General features: G+C 33.6%; 1 protein-coding gene and 1 long non-coding RNA gene across 2 annotated transcripts in view; one reads left to right on the forward strand and one right to left on the reverse strand.

Moving 5' to 3' along the window:
* Positions 1 to 14,080, forward strand: part of LOC132029871 (uncharacterized) — a 115,899-nt gene that overhangs the window by 51,645 nt on the left and 50,174 nt on the right. The window lies entirely within an intron of this gene.
* Positions 6,330 to 10,855, reverse strand: LOC132029869 (uncharacterized). Its single transcript, XR_009407952.1, has 5 exons — positions 10,721 to 10,855; positions 8,595 to 8,723; positions 8,434 to 8,520; positions 7,983 to 8,036; positions 6,330 to 7,309 (listed from the first exon to the last, which is right to left on the reverse strand). It is a non-coding gene; the product is annotated as an uncharacterized LOC132029869 (long non-coding RNA).

The raw sequence follows: 14,080 nt of genomic DNA on the forward strand, positions 1-14,080 counted from the left end.
CAAGCATTCAACCTTAGACTTCCTTGGATGTGACTCATATGATCATATTGACCAATATTTGGACCTAGGAGACTATCATGTACCCTGTGCATCTTGTATAACTTTTGGCTTGGCATTTCTCTACCTCTATCATGGACTGCTACTCCTGTTTGTCCATGCTATTTTTAACTACTATCCTGCTCTGGTTTGATGCCTACTATCATGGACTGCTACTCCTGTCTGTCCATGCTATTTTTAACTACTATCCTGCCTACTTGACACTTATAACACCTTGCTCTACTTGGTCATGCATTACTGGACATTAACTTCACTTGCTCTACTTATTCTTGCATAGCTTGGCATCTCTTTGGACTCTTTTCTTAGGGGGAATTAGTTGAACCTCCAGGTTGAAGTCAAATACAATCCTATATGGTTTATTTTGGCCAGTTATCTGACTAATACTCTAAGATTTAAAACTTGCATGAGATGTTAAAATTGAGTTGAGACCTTGGCTATCCTTGATTTATTTTCTGGGAATTTTGGGGTATGATATAACTTGTATATGACCTGAATATAATGTTTTAGAGTTAAGGATTAATAGAATATTTAGTGTATACCAAGTATATGTGGAGGGTATGCCCCTTTGAGAGGCTTTGCTCTTCACATCTAATGGTATATTGGTGTGTATCATGTATATTTCAACCTTGATACTTAGAAAATTTGATGGAAGTCAGCTGGTATATCTGTGGTATACTACGTATACCAGACCTTGACACTTAGAAAAATAAAAGAGGGGAGAGTAGCTTGGGCTTTTGTTATTTGGGCCTGATTATGCATGGTCTCATGACTGAGCTGTTTGGGTCGGTGTCGTGCATGGGCCGTTATTAACTATTGTTAACTGTTGTTTGTTGGGCTTGGCCCAATAAAAATTGTGCTTCATTTTGGTATTATAATAATTATTTTAGCATTTTAATTTCGTACCTAGTTTAATATGTGGGCGTATACTAATCTTGTGCATATCCATTTGTATCTTTGTCCGCTCAAACTCGTTGGTGGGCTCCCATGGGGCCCACTAACGTATCTAGATCGAGTGGAACGAATTCGGAGCAAAATGGAGCATACGTATGGACTTAGGGTCCAACTTGCATAATATCTCCATTTGGGCTTGGTCGGCCCAAAATTCTTACTCTTTACTTGATGCAATTTAAATGCATACTTGTGCTTACATGATTGTCATATAATTTAGAGTCGCCAAAACTGATTTCTTTACTAATTCAAACTCGTGTAGAAATCGGATAAAAAATGGACCGAGTGACTGTTTTGGACTTAGAACGCCATATTTGGAAAAATTACTGGACTAAATTGACATCGTTGAAATTTTGGGGGACTGAACTGCCTGGGACCGTTTTGGACTATTTGAAAACTTATGGACTGATTTTGGACGTTCGAAACTTGGGTAAATATGTATAAAGATGGATTAAAATTTGGCTAAATAAAGAATATAATTGATAGATTAAAAATAAATAACATGGTATAATCAATTATGGTATATATAGTATGATAGTATGTTAAAACTATTTTCATAAATTTAAAATACTTCTCTTTTTTTTCAAAAAATCTTTTTGGGGTGGACTTACGTGGAGTCCTACCTAGGCTAAGAGCCTTCGAGTATTATTTTAGGTGTTCAAGTCCGACACTCACGTTCAATTTTGAGTAAAATTATACTTCGACGATTTCTTAAAAAATGAATTTCTTGCATGTAAATGACACTTTCTTATTGCGGAAATTTAGACTGAAGCAATTTTTGTCAGAAATAATTTATAATCATAAGGTAAACTATTAGAACCCGTAGGTAAACCACAATTGAGCGGATTCTTAATACCGGGGTGCCTAACACCTTCCCCCGGGGATCACCAGAACCCTTACCCAGACTTTGGTAGATTAGGTTTCTTTTAAATAAGTTTAAATGAACCCTTTTCGAATTAGTTTTTCTAATTTCCTAAAAATTAGGTGATGTGTCCTTTAGAGCACCATTAAGTGGTTGGCGGGTTTTTCCGACTTTCCCGGTACGATTCACAACCGTACTTCCCCAGGACACCTCCCTCCTTTTATGAGATATTTGCGAGTTAGTTAAACTTAGAAATTCCCAACGCCCGCTACAATGATCGGTCAAATAATATAAAGTTACCATCAATGACCGGAAGTTGAGATAAAGCTGAAAATATTGATTGTTCAATGTTGGGGGAGGTTTTTGATTTTTAAAGTAAAGTTGGAGGACTAAAATGATTTTCACCCTTAAACATAGGGTGAACCAATTATTTTCAGTGCTTGATGGTATATATAGCTGTATAGTGTTTGCAAAAAAAATAATCTCATCTAGTATTTGTATAATCTTCTTGAGATTACAACAAGCACATCGAACAAGAATATTGATTTCACAAGTAGACACCCTCTTCCTTTTTACGGTAGTTTAATTTATTATTTATTTCTTGAAAATTTTAACATTCAATTTCATACACGGCACGCACAGACTTAATTCTACTCGATCAACTGGAATATAGAATTATTATTCCAAGAAACAGATGATGTAGAGAATTGTCAAAATTTAATTTTTTCTTAGTTTTTCTTTTCTACTGGATGTACAACAAGAGCTAATTTTAAAGGGAAAAAGATCGTATTTCTGGGATGAAAAAGAGGATTACCAACATTAGGTTGAACTTGCTGTCATTTGTTCAAGAGAGATGACGAATAATGGAATTATTTACTATATAGAAGAGTGAGTTTGCTCACTTTTTCGTCGTCAGTCATCATTTAAAAAAAAAAAAAAAAGGTGGGCCCCATACTAAAAACACCAAACAATATGGCGTATGCCTATGCGCATGGATTATAGTGTATCTATGTGTATGTAGTTGTGTTTGGGTAGTGATAATATATATATATATTTTATATTGCTAATAAACATACACAAGTTTGCACTATTTTTACATGAGTTTGGAGGTGGTGGGGTTCACTTTTTTTTTTGTGTGTACATGAGTTGGAGGACGGACGACGATCCTCCTCCAAACTCATGTTTCTATAATAGTAAAAATATATAGTATGTTCAAAACACGATTAATATAACATTATAATTTGTGCTACGTATCCAAAACTTTATTATATTAGTGTTTGCTACGAATACAAAGTTTGCAAAAATTTATTAATACTTTTCAAAAATACATGATTGATTTTTTTCAAAGCGTGTGAACTTTCCTATATTTTCGGTCACATGCTTATTTTTTTGGGTTGGGGTAGGTTTGAGGGATATATATAGTACACTAGACGGCGTATGCCCGTGCGCCAACAGTTTGAATTATAGTGTATCTATGTGTATGTAGTTGTGTTTGGGTAGTGATAATATATATGTACACTATGTTCAAAATACGATTAATATAACATTGTAGTTTGTGCTCCGTATCCAAAACTTTATTATATTAGTGTTTGCTACGAATACAAAGTTGGCAAAAAATTATTAATACTTTTTAAAAGAGAAAAAGTGAACCCCACCATCTCCAGACTCATGTAAAAATAAAAATAAAAGCGGACCCCATATTAAAAAAAAAATCAAACAATATTAAAAAAAAAAAAGTGGACCTCATATTAAAAAAACAAGCAATGTCAAAAAAAAAAAAAAAAAACGTGCACCCCATATTAAAAAATCAAACAATATTCATGTAATTCCCAAAATATCCCCATTAAGTTAATAATGGTGGATTCATTGTCGTGCATATCAACCCATTAGTGGGAGCAAATGAAATTATTGTACAGTAAAAAATATGGACCCCATATTATTGCTTTTCTTCAAAAGGTTAAGTAGTCAAACCATACAATTACCTTTCTTTTCTTATATTAGCCTGAGATCTAATCTAGATATTTAACTATTGTATTTGCTATTCCACCATGTCATTTATTTGTTATGTTTACTAAAATAAATATACTTAAAATATTTATATTTTAAAATAAGATAGAATTAAATTACTTTTTCATTTTTTTCCTTACTCTAATAAATGTGAAAAGAGGTTAATGTCGTAAAAGAAAAAATAATATTAAATGGAGATCAAATAATTAATAAGGTAAATTAGTCAAATTATAATTCTATTTAACGTTTTCTTAAAAAAAACGTGTGCAAAAGACAACATGACAAGTAAAATGAGCTAAACCAAGAATATTTACCAAAAATTTAAAAATAGTAGTTCTTCGTTTAAATAGAAAATCAAATTTCTACTTTGTTTCGTTTTAAACATGTAAAATTAATTTAATAATTTGAATTAGAATTATCCAAATCAACATTTGATAAAAAAAATAATAAGTATTGTTTAGGTCCAATCTACATACATTAACAATAGAATATTTTACACCTTTAAATTAATTGAATTAAAATTCAAAGTATCAACTGATGCTTAAATATTGCTTTTGTTTTATCTCAAAGAGAGGAAAATAGTTTCCTTTTAAACAAGTCTTCTCTTTTAAAAAGTATTAATAAATTTTTGCCAACTTTGTATTCGTTGCAAACACTAATATAATAAAGTTTTGGATACAGAGCACAAACTACAATGTTATATTAACCGTGTTTTGAACATAGTGTATATATATATATATATATGCATAAAAACAGTGAAAACTTATGTATGTTTATTAGCAATATATATATATATATATATATATATATATATATATATATATATATTATCACTACCCAAATACAAATTACATACACATAGATACACTATAATCCAAAGTGTTGAGCCGTCTTTAATCTAGTAATACATTATAAAAGTGTCATTGTCGTAAATCTAATACAGTTGACTTAAAAGGAGTTGTAAGAAATTTTAAAAAACAACTATATTCGTTTTAGAAAACAAAATTGAAGACGGATTGTGTAAAAAAAAAAAAAAATACGTTAATGGTGAATATTTCTGAACTACAATTTCTCAATTGGTATTAATCCAAATACATGTCTTTTTCCCAAAAAAAAAAATTCATGGAATTATTTCAGAAACTGAACCAAAACCAAATTCCATGTTTCCAAAGTTTGCTTTGTTATATAAAACCTCTGTATGGTAGGTTTTCTTTTGTTTTTGCAGTTGTAATTCGGAGGCATGGATGCTATAACCACCTCATTGTAAGATTCTGGTTGCTGATTTTGGAAGATAATGAAATACCCAGGGCACTGGGAAATCGATTTTTTTCAAAGTTTAATTTTATTTTTCCGGTTTAACCATCAGATTAAAATTTAATGACCTAATTAATTCAGATTCACGCCCTATAGGATCCACTATAGGAACGGATGCAACACATCAGCAACAGGTTCACTCAAATTAACCTAGTATTTTCGATGTTAAACATATATGTATGTAAAAGTTAGCTTAAATTTTCAACATATATTAAACTAGTGAATATGCAAGCGCTTAGCGCGGTTAAAAAGAAAAATCAAAATGTTATTAAATAATTTATCTAACGGAGTAACTTTTATTTCCATAAGACTTCCTATTACGTGGTGAGTAACACTTTCTTTTTTCTCTTGGTGATAGAAATTGATTGGTAATTAATTAAACAGTCTAATCTAGAAAAATACAATATGTAAACTCATGGTCTTAATTATTATAATACAAACTACTGTACTTGAATGACTGGTAATAGGTATTTTTTTTTTTCATATTGCATCTCAAAGATTCATTGCAAAAGAAAAACTTCCTGACAATTGAAAAACACAAATAGTAAAGTTACTTTAGAAAGAAGACCCAACTTATGTTTAATCTTTCAACGCTTCCATCTTCATAGACAAAGTGACAGAATATTGAAGAAAAGAGAAGATCGTGCAAATAAAAGCTCAAAAAGGTTCATGCTTAGCAGGTGAGCCCGTTTATGCCCTAGCAAAATGAAGACAATTATGTTTGTAAGCCAATTGAGCTACATCTAAAATTGTAAAAATATAAATGTAAAATTTTATGTAAATGAAAATGAAGAAGTGGAGGATGAAAAGTATAACCCTATAAAAAGCTTAAAGATTTATATAAGTGACATGAAATATAAGACCATACACTTCCAACAATTGGTTACCTTAGCAAGCTACATTTTTTATGTGAAACATGACGTGGAAATTTGAGTAATTAAAATGTGAAACTGATTTAGGTCACCGATATAAAACAGATTTTAACTTTTATCCTCTTTTTTTCATGTCACCTTATCAATTAATTTTTTTATAAACTCAAAAGATAATTATCACGTAATAATCAAAAGTGAACTTCATGAAATTGTTCGGTGTAAAAAAAGAAGATAATATAGAACAAAATAATTCCACGATATAAACGCCACACTTTCAGTGCCTAAAAAAGTTTGCTGTCATGAAAAGTTTATCAAATTCATACTGAAAATTTTCATTGTTTTGGTTCATATGGAAAATTTTCATAATTTTTATTTGTTTCAAAAAAGGAAAACGATGAAGTTACAAAGATAAAAAACACTTCAGCCCATCAAGCTCTTCGTTTTCCAACTAAAAGTAGAAACCAAATACAATTTCATTTCACGTCCTTTCGTTGCCATTGATAGATCCTTCATTGTTGCTCTTACAGTTAACTTGTGGAAAGCCATGATAAAGTTTCCCTGATCATATCTAACAAGTCCACCAATCCCAGCTTCTCCACTCCCCTGTATAAAGCTCCCAACTGTATTTACCTTTACCCATTGGTGGTTTTTCCCAGCATACCTTCTTCCATTTAAAACAGGCTTCAGTCTTTCTACTGTAGCACACAACCTAATCCAAGGCATAGCCCAGTCACAGTTTTGGATAGCTAAACCAACAGCTGATTTAATATTCTACAGAATTTGGTATATCATCCTACTATACAAGAACCTCTTTTGCTCCCCATGTTTATAAGAGCACCAACTTTTCCATATCTCCGATATTATCATCAGAGGAACAGTTTGAATTATCATTCTGTGCACTTGATTTTTGCAATTCATATTCCACCATCTGTTCAGCAGTTCCTTGATGGACATGACCTGATGTACCATACCTAGAGGTCTTCCATAATAGTACCATATCTGCTTTGGAGCTTCACTCTCTACAAATACATGCTGAATTGTTTCTGGCTGAGGCACTGTGCAGCAGCAGCAGCTTGACTTCAATTTATTCTAAGGACTCCTATGCTGGTTCAGGATCTCATTAAAAGGAATCCTCCTTTTTAGTACCCTCCATACCATAAATGATATTTCGAAGGATATATGCTTGCTCCACAATTTCTTCATGAATTCATCCTTTTGTCTTTTGCTTCTTATCATCATCCAAGCTGACCTGTTAGAAAAACATCCATCATTAGTGTCATTCCATATAGGTAAATCATCTTTATCACTTTTACCAATTCTGATAAGGCTTATGTGCTGCACAACATCAACTAGTAGTAGATCATAGCATTTATCCATGATCCACTTCCCATCACTAATGAAAGCAGCAACCATAAGTTTACCACATTTGGTTAGTTTTCAGCATAATTGGATAGGGGGCCAAGCCCTGTCCAATTATCCCACCAGAAGCTACTATCTCCCCTACTGGTTTCCCATATAACGCATTTCTCAGCTTCATGTTTGATCTGCATCAGTTTCTGCCAATCATGGAACTGCCCAGATCTCCATTTCTTGGTGACAACATGCCCTCTAATGCAGTATTTAGCTCTGGTCCAGATTCGCCAGTGATTCCTATCTTTGATAGGTCAACATTTTCCCTCTCAGTAAGATAATCAGCGTGTTTTTTTCTTTTTTGATCAAGTAAATGTATTTCATTCATAAACATGGCCAAATTGACCGTATATATATAATCAGCCAGTTTTATCAAGTCCCAAACCTTCAAAGGGCAGTAAAGATATGGTCAGAGCTCCATATCAACTAATGACTACGGCGGTTTGAGAATAATAACCAGATTTCACCAAGTTTTTCAAATGGTAGAATCAGGTTAGTTTTTTCAATATTACCGTATCAAATATGAACGGCATTGTATCATCATTTTTCCATGACAACTCTAGGGCCTGTGCGACAGAAAAAAGAGGTTAGCAAGATCAAGTCAACCAAGTACAGTAGAATTAAGCCTAACTGGTTGAATTCCCATTACTTATTCTCATTATAAAACCACTCGTAAGAGGGTATTCTTATTATGAAGCCAATTGTGAGAGAGTATCTGGTGTGTTTAGCTTACTCCCAATTGTCTATATTCAGGTCGTTCATGGGCTAAAATTCATAAACAAGAAACTCCATTATCAAACAACCAAAGGCCAGGGGTATCATCAATTCACCAAATCCGTAACATGGTCTAAACCACATATCACAAATTTTGGACAGCCCACTGTTGCATAAGCGACCGGAAGGAAAATCTATTCTGTATAAGCTAATTGGATATCTACACTTAAGCAAAGGCAAAATACTGACATCTCGATAGGTTGTCAAGCTGGTTGCACGTTCTCCCTGGTATCGAGAATCAATTGCAACAGCGATATCTCCCCTTGAAACAAATCCCTAAAAGAAAAAATTATCCTTGATACTCCATTGTAGTGAGAACTCACTAATTTTCAAAAAACAGCAAATGTCACCTCAAGCAATGGCCTCAACCACTCTTTGCATTTGTCCGTGCTATGCAGGAAAACAATCGTAGGCCTCCTCTTCTTTTCGCTTTCTTCCAGGCTCAACACCAATACAGGCAAGAGCCCTTGCCCTCCTTCCTGGAAACAATGAGAGAGTTAATGAGAAACTAATTGTCATAGACATGGAAAATATCCATTCATATTTGATCATTCTGATGAAGTGATTCCTCTTAACTGAAAGAACTACAGTGGATTAAACCAATTTCATTAGACTTCCTATACTTGACTAGGAATTTTATCGTCATTAAAACATTGATTTAAGAGCATGTAGTCCACGTCAAAATCTCTTTTCTACTTCTCAAACACTACAGTTAAAATGTAGTTTAAGGGATCTAATTAAAAATTACCCAAATTCATTTGGCGAGAAAAATCATTATGATGATACTTCTCAACCAGCTCCGACATTCCCTCCTCGGACAGCGGTCCTCAGCCACTTTCTCCAAATCCACCGGCTGTAAACGCAGAGTGGGAAAACTACTAATGTGTTCCTCTCCTATCTCTTCTCATCCTGGACAGTCAATTTAACTTTTTCTATCATCCGAAACAAAATTAGAACAAAAACCTTTCCACCACTCTCACAATTTTAGTTTCCAATGAACACGAACTTAATTATATTCCCGAATTGTGACTGTGTAATTATATTTAGTTATCATTCAGCTGGTACACTTTTCTGTTGCATTCTAGTCTTCCCTTTCTAAATACTCTCTTCTATATCAATTATTCCCCAGTTCAGTTACAAAATCAAACTAATAAAATACAGATAAATAAATTTTGGAAGTTGGTGAAAAGCTATATATACATAATGATAGTGTGTGATTCATTCAACCCCAACAAAATTAAGCTATTCTTCATGTTTCCTTAGGCAACTAATTTTGACAAGTTATTGCAAAATAAGGGAAAGTCAAATACAATTGTGAAAAAGAAAGGCAATGCTGGTAATATATAATGCTCTCAATTGACTAAAAACATAAAACTCTGATTCAAAAGATTAAAACTTGACACATTCAACTTAGCAGTAAAGTTTAAGTTGAGTTTATCCCCAATACTTGAAACCATTAGTTAACAAGTTCATTAAAAACAAGTAATTTGAGAAAAGAAAATAAGAGACTTTCAGAAGGACGTTGAGGAACTGAGAGTTAGATGCGTCCATCTCCATGGTGGCCATGGATTAATGATCAGTTGAGATGAAAATGAAGTCTGAGTAATTTAATTTACACAAAACTATGATTCGAAAAATTAAAACTTGACATTTAATTTAGCAGTAAAGCTTAACTTAACTTTATCCCCAGTAGTTGAATCCCTTCATTAACAAGATCATTAAAAAAGGGGCAATTCGCAGTTATGCCCTTATTTTGGGGTGGTTTTCATTTTGGCACAATACATAAACAAGCCCTTTAACTTGGCTCAAGTTGGCAACTATGGCCTTAAACTTTGCTAGTGCACAAGTAGGCACTTAAACTTGCCAAAAGTTGAACATATAAACACATATGCTGACGTGACGCTGATGTGGCAGTGACATAACACTGAACAAAATTATGTGCCACGTCAGCGCCACGTCAGCATTTGTGTTTACATGTTCGACTTTTGGCAAGTTTAAGTGCCTACTTGTGCACTAGCAAAGTTTAAGGTCATAGTTGCCAGCTCGCGCCAAGTTAAAGGGCTGTTTATGTGTTTTGCCATTCATTTTTTCTTATCAAAATGAAAGTATTTAACTTTTGCCCTTCGCCTAAAATCTCAAGGTTTCAGGTTCGAATTCCTGCACAGGCTAAAATTATAAAAAAAAAAATCGCTAGGCAGAGATTGCCTACAAACTCTGCCCCATCAGGCATAGTTTGCTTGCAAAACTCTGCCTTAAGGTAGAATTTTGCAGGCAAATTATGCCTTAGCAAACTCTACCTGATAAGGCATAGTTTACAGGAAACTTTGCACCATCAGGCATAGTTTGTCATTTGACAGGCCATAAAAGTACTTCTGGTATGAGAAAAAAATCAAAGCTGGTTAAATTCATTCACATTTGATAGAAAAGGGCAGCATGGACAATGAGAAACATAAATATCAATAAAAGTAATCCTTACCCGTATTCTGTAGCCTCTGGATTTCTGATGTATTTTTGCATTCCTTAGACTTTTGAAGTTTCACCACATCCACATTAGGCCGATTCTTCAGCACATCTTTTAACATACTACGAAGTTTCTCCTGCTCAGAAGATAGCCTTATGTTGCCTTCAAAACTCTGCCTCAGGCAGAGTTTTAAGGCAGACTGTTGAAGGAAAAATTCTGCTTTGTGAAATTTCTTTCTTTTTTACTGAGCTGGGTTTGAATCCAGAACGTCAGGCATTCGACGAAGGGCAAAAATTGAAAACCACCAATTTGAGGGGCAAAAATTAAACACCACCCCAAAGGAAGGACAATCCGCAAATGTTAAAAAATAGCTACATAGTAGTTGCGTGTAAATTGTACATGGAGCCCATTAGAATGAGTTTATGATTGTTGACTTATAAACTAAAAGCGATAAGTTATGAATTTTGACTTATTTTTATTATTTTGGCTTAAGAATACTTTTTTATTTTATTCATTTTTTTGTGCGGATTACCCTTCTTTTGTGGTGGTCTTTAATTTTTGTCCCTCAAATTATTGGTCTTTAATTTTTGTCTTTCGCTTAAAAAGGTGACCGAAAATATCTCGAGGTTTTGGGTTCAAACCCCCACTCAGTAAAAAAAAAAAAAAAATTTACAAGGCAAGACTATGCAAAAAGTCTGCCTTATCCGGCAGACTTTTAGTTATGCCTTGAGGCCAAGTCTGCCACATAAGGCATACTTTTTGTAAAGCCTTGCCTTGCGATTTTTTTTTTATGACTAAGCGGGAGTTCCCCAAAACCTCGGGGTATTTTAGGCGAAGGGCAAAACTTAAAGTCCAAAGAATTTAAGAGACAAAAATTAAAGACCACCTCGAATGAAAGGCAATCGTGCAAATTGCCCTTTTTTATTCAAACACTATAAAATTGCTTAAAACTATTTTGACTTAAAAGCATCTAAAATAAGTCAATCCAAATAGGCTCATGGTTGCGCAATCCTCCCGAGTCATTCGCACAAATGCTCTTATTCGGGGGTAGTCTTTAATTTTTGGCCTTCAAATTGTTGGTCTTTAATTTTTGCCCTTCGGCACTTTAAGTGGCCTTAAATATCCTTAAGATTCTAGGTTTGAAACCCAGCAGAGTATAAAAAATAAAATTTCATAGTAAATTAAGTCTATTCGGGCAAAAGTTAGGCCTTAATACCAGCAGAGTAAAAAAAAAAAAACCGTAAGGCAAGTCCCTTGTCCGGCATAACTTTCGCCTTAGGTATAACTTAAAACTACAAAATTTATGTCTTATAAGGCCTAACTTGGAACTACAACATAGCTAAGCCTAACTTGAAACCTTTTTTTTATTATTTTTTTATTGAGCGTAGGTTCGAACTTAGAACCTCGGAATATTTTCGACCACTTTTTTAAGCGAAGGGAAAAAAATTAAAAACCAATTTGAGGGGAAAAAAAATTAAAGACCAAGAATTTGAGAGGCAAAAATTTAAAGACCCGCAATTTGAGGGCCAAAAATTAAAAACCAGTGAGTTTGAAGGGACTCGCGCAAAAAATAATCCTCCTCTCATGAGCTAATTTTTGGGATTAAGTTAGGCCCAAAATTAGGGATGGCAATTAGGGTAGGGCAGGGCGGGGCAGGGCAGGGCAAAGTCATAATAGGGCAGGGCAGGGAAACATATAAACGGGGCGGGGCGAGGGCGGGGCGAGGGCAAAATTTAATTTTTGAAAATTTTTAATAGGGCGAAAGGTAGGTAGGGCAAGAAATGGGTTATAAGTGGGTTGGGTAAAAAATGACTATTTTATTCTTGTTCCTTAGTTTGAATCCACATTTTGAAGCGTCGTTCTTTACTACTAAAAGTATAAGCATGATTGTTTGAAAGTTTGTAAGATTTCTCATTTCTGTTATTAATTTCTTATTTTTTAAAAAGTGACTTCTAGCATAAATTAAAATCAATATTTTTTATTATAAAACTAAACTTATGAAGTAAACCCAGTAATAGAACTATTCTATTTGTTTAAGCTTGTACAAAACCTTTCCTATTTATCGCAAAAGTGATCGCCTAATTAAGCGATCTTACGATTAACAATATTCATTTAGAAGAAATCACTAAAAAGACATCTATAAAAAGGTGAAATACTACTACTTGTCAGTTATACTTACATCACAATTTTGTCTTTAGTAATTAAGACAAATCATTTTTTTTTTAACTCAAACATTCCTTCAAGCTTATTTAATTATACTAAAGATGGTTTTGTGTATTCTCATGCTAAACATAGTAAAATATTTAAATTCTAGTTCTATTTTGAAATTTGAATGATCAAAAGAAAAAAATCCAATTTTAGGAACTAATCATTCATCTAATTGTTTTTAAGAAAATATGTCATGCTTCGAAGTGAAAAATAAAGAGGAAAAATGAAAGATAATATAAACGGGGCGGGGCGGGGCAGGGCTTAGCGGGGCAGGGCAGGGCAGGGCAGGGCAATTTCCTTGAAAAAAGCTAAACGGGCGAGGGCGGGGGCGGGTCGAAATCTTAGCAGGTCAAGGCTTGCCCCGCCCTAACCTGCCCTAACCCGCCCTATTGCCATCCCTACCCAAAATCCATTCTTTACGCCGGTAGCTACATTGAACAAGTACTAATTCGAGAAAAGATAAAAGGACACATTCAAGGGATATTGAGGAACTGAGATGAAAATGAAGTCCGAGTAATTTGGACTCAGAAATAATCTCTACTTGCATACATGTACGGAAGTGAAGGAATTTGAGAGTAGTAGTAGCAACTATTGAACTAGTAATTTGAGAAAAGAAAAAAGGAGACAGAGTCAAATCATAAAAACATAATATTCATATAACAACCCTTTTTTGGACAGTCTAAAACACTTTGAATTTTCGTTGAAATTTCAGAACTAACCAGATTATCGAAATTAACCTTAGTAAATTTAGTAGGCGTTTGGCCATAGATATCAAAAATAAATTCACTTTTTTTGGAATTTTTGAAGTTGGAGTTGTGTCTGGCCATAGTTTTTGAAATTGTAGTTTTTAGTGAAATGTAATTGTAAAAAAGTGAAAAAAATTTGAAAAACAAGTTTTTTGAGTTTTTGGTATTCCGGAGTACAACTTCAAGTTGTATTCAGAATATTTATGGCCAAACGCCCAAAATTAAAAAAAGTGAAAAAAAAAATCCGGAAAAAGGTAAATAATTTTTATGGCCAAACGGTACCTTAGTTTGACCAAAGCTGGTTTCATGAGATTTCATTAATTAAATGAAGATTATAACACATATGGAAATATTATTCATTAAAGAGGTTGGAGTCTATTTAAATATACGGAGAAGGGCCTAAAATGCTCCTGAACTATGA

Source organism: Lycium ferocissimum, chromosome 9 (assembly GCF_029784015.1).
Source record: "Lycium ferocissimum isolate CSIRO_LF1 chromosome 9, AGI_CSIRO_Lferr_CH_V1, whole genome shotgun sequence".
Lineage (NCBI taxonomy): Eukaryota > Viridiplantae > Streptophyta > Magnoliopsida > Solanales > Solanaceae > Lycium > Lycium ferocissimum.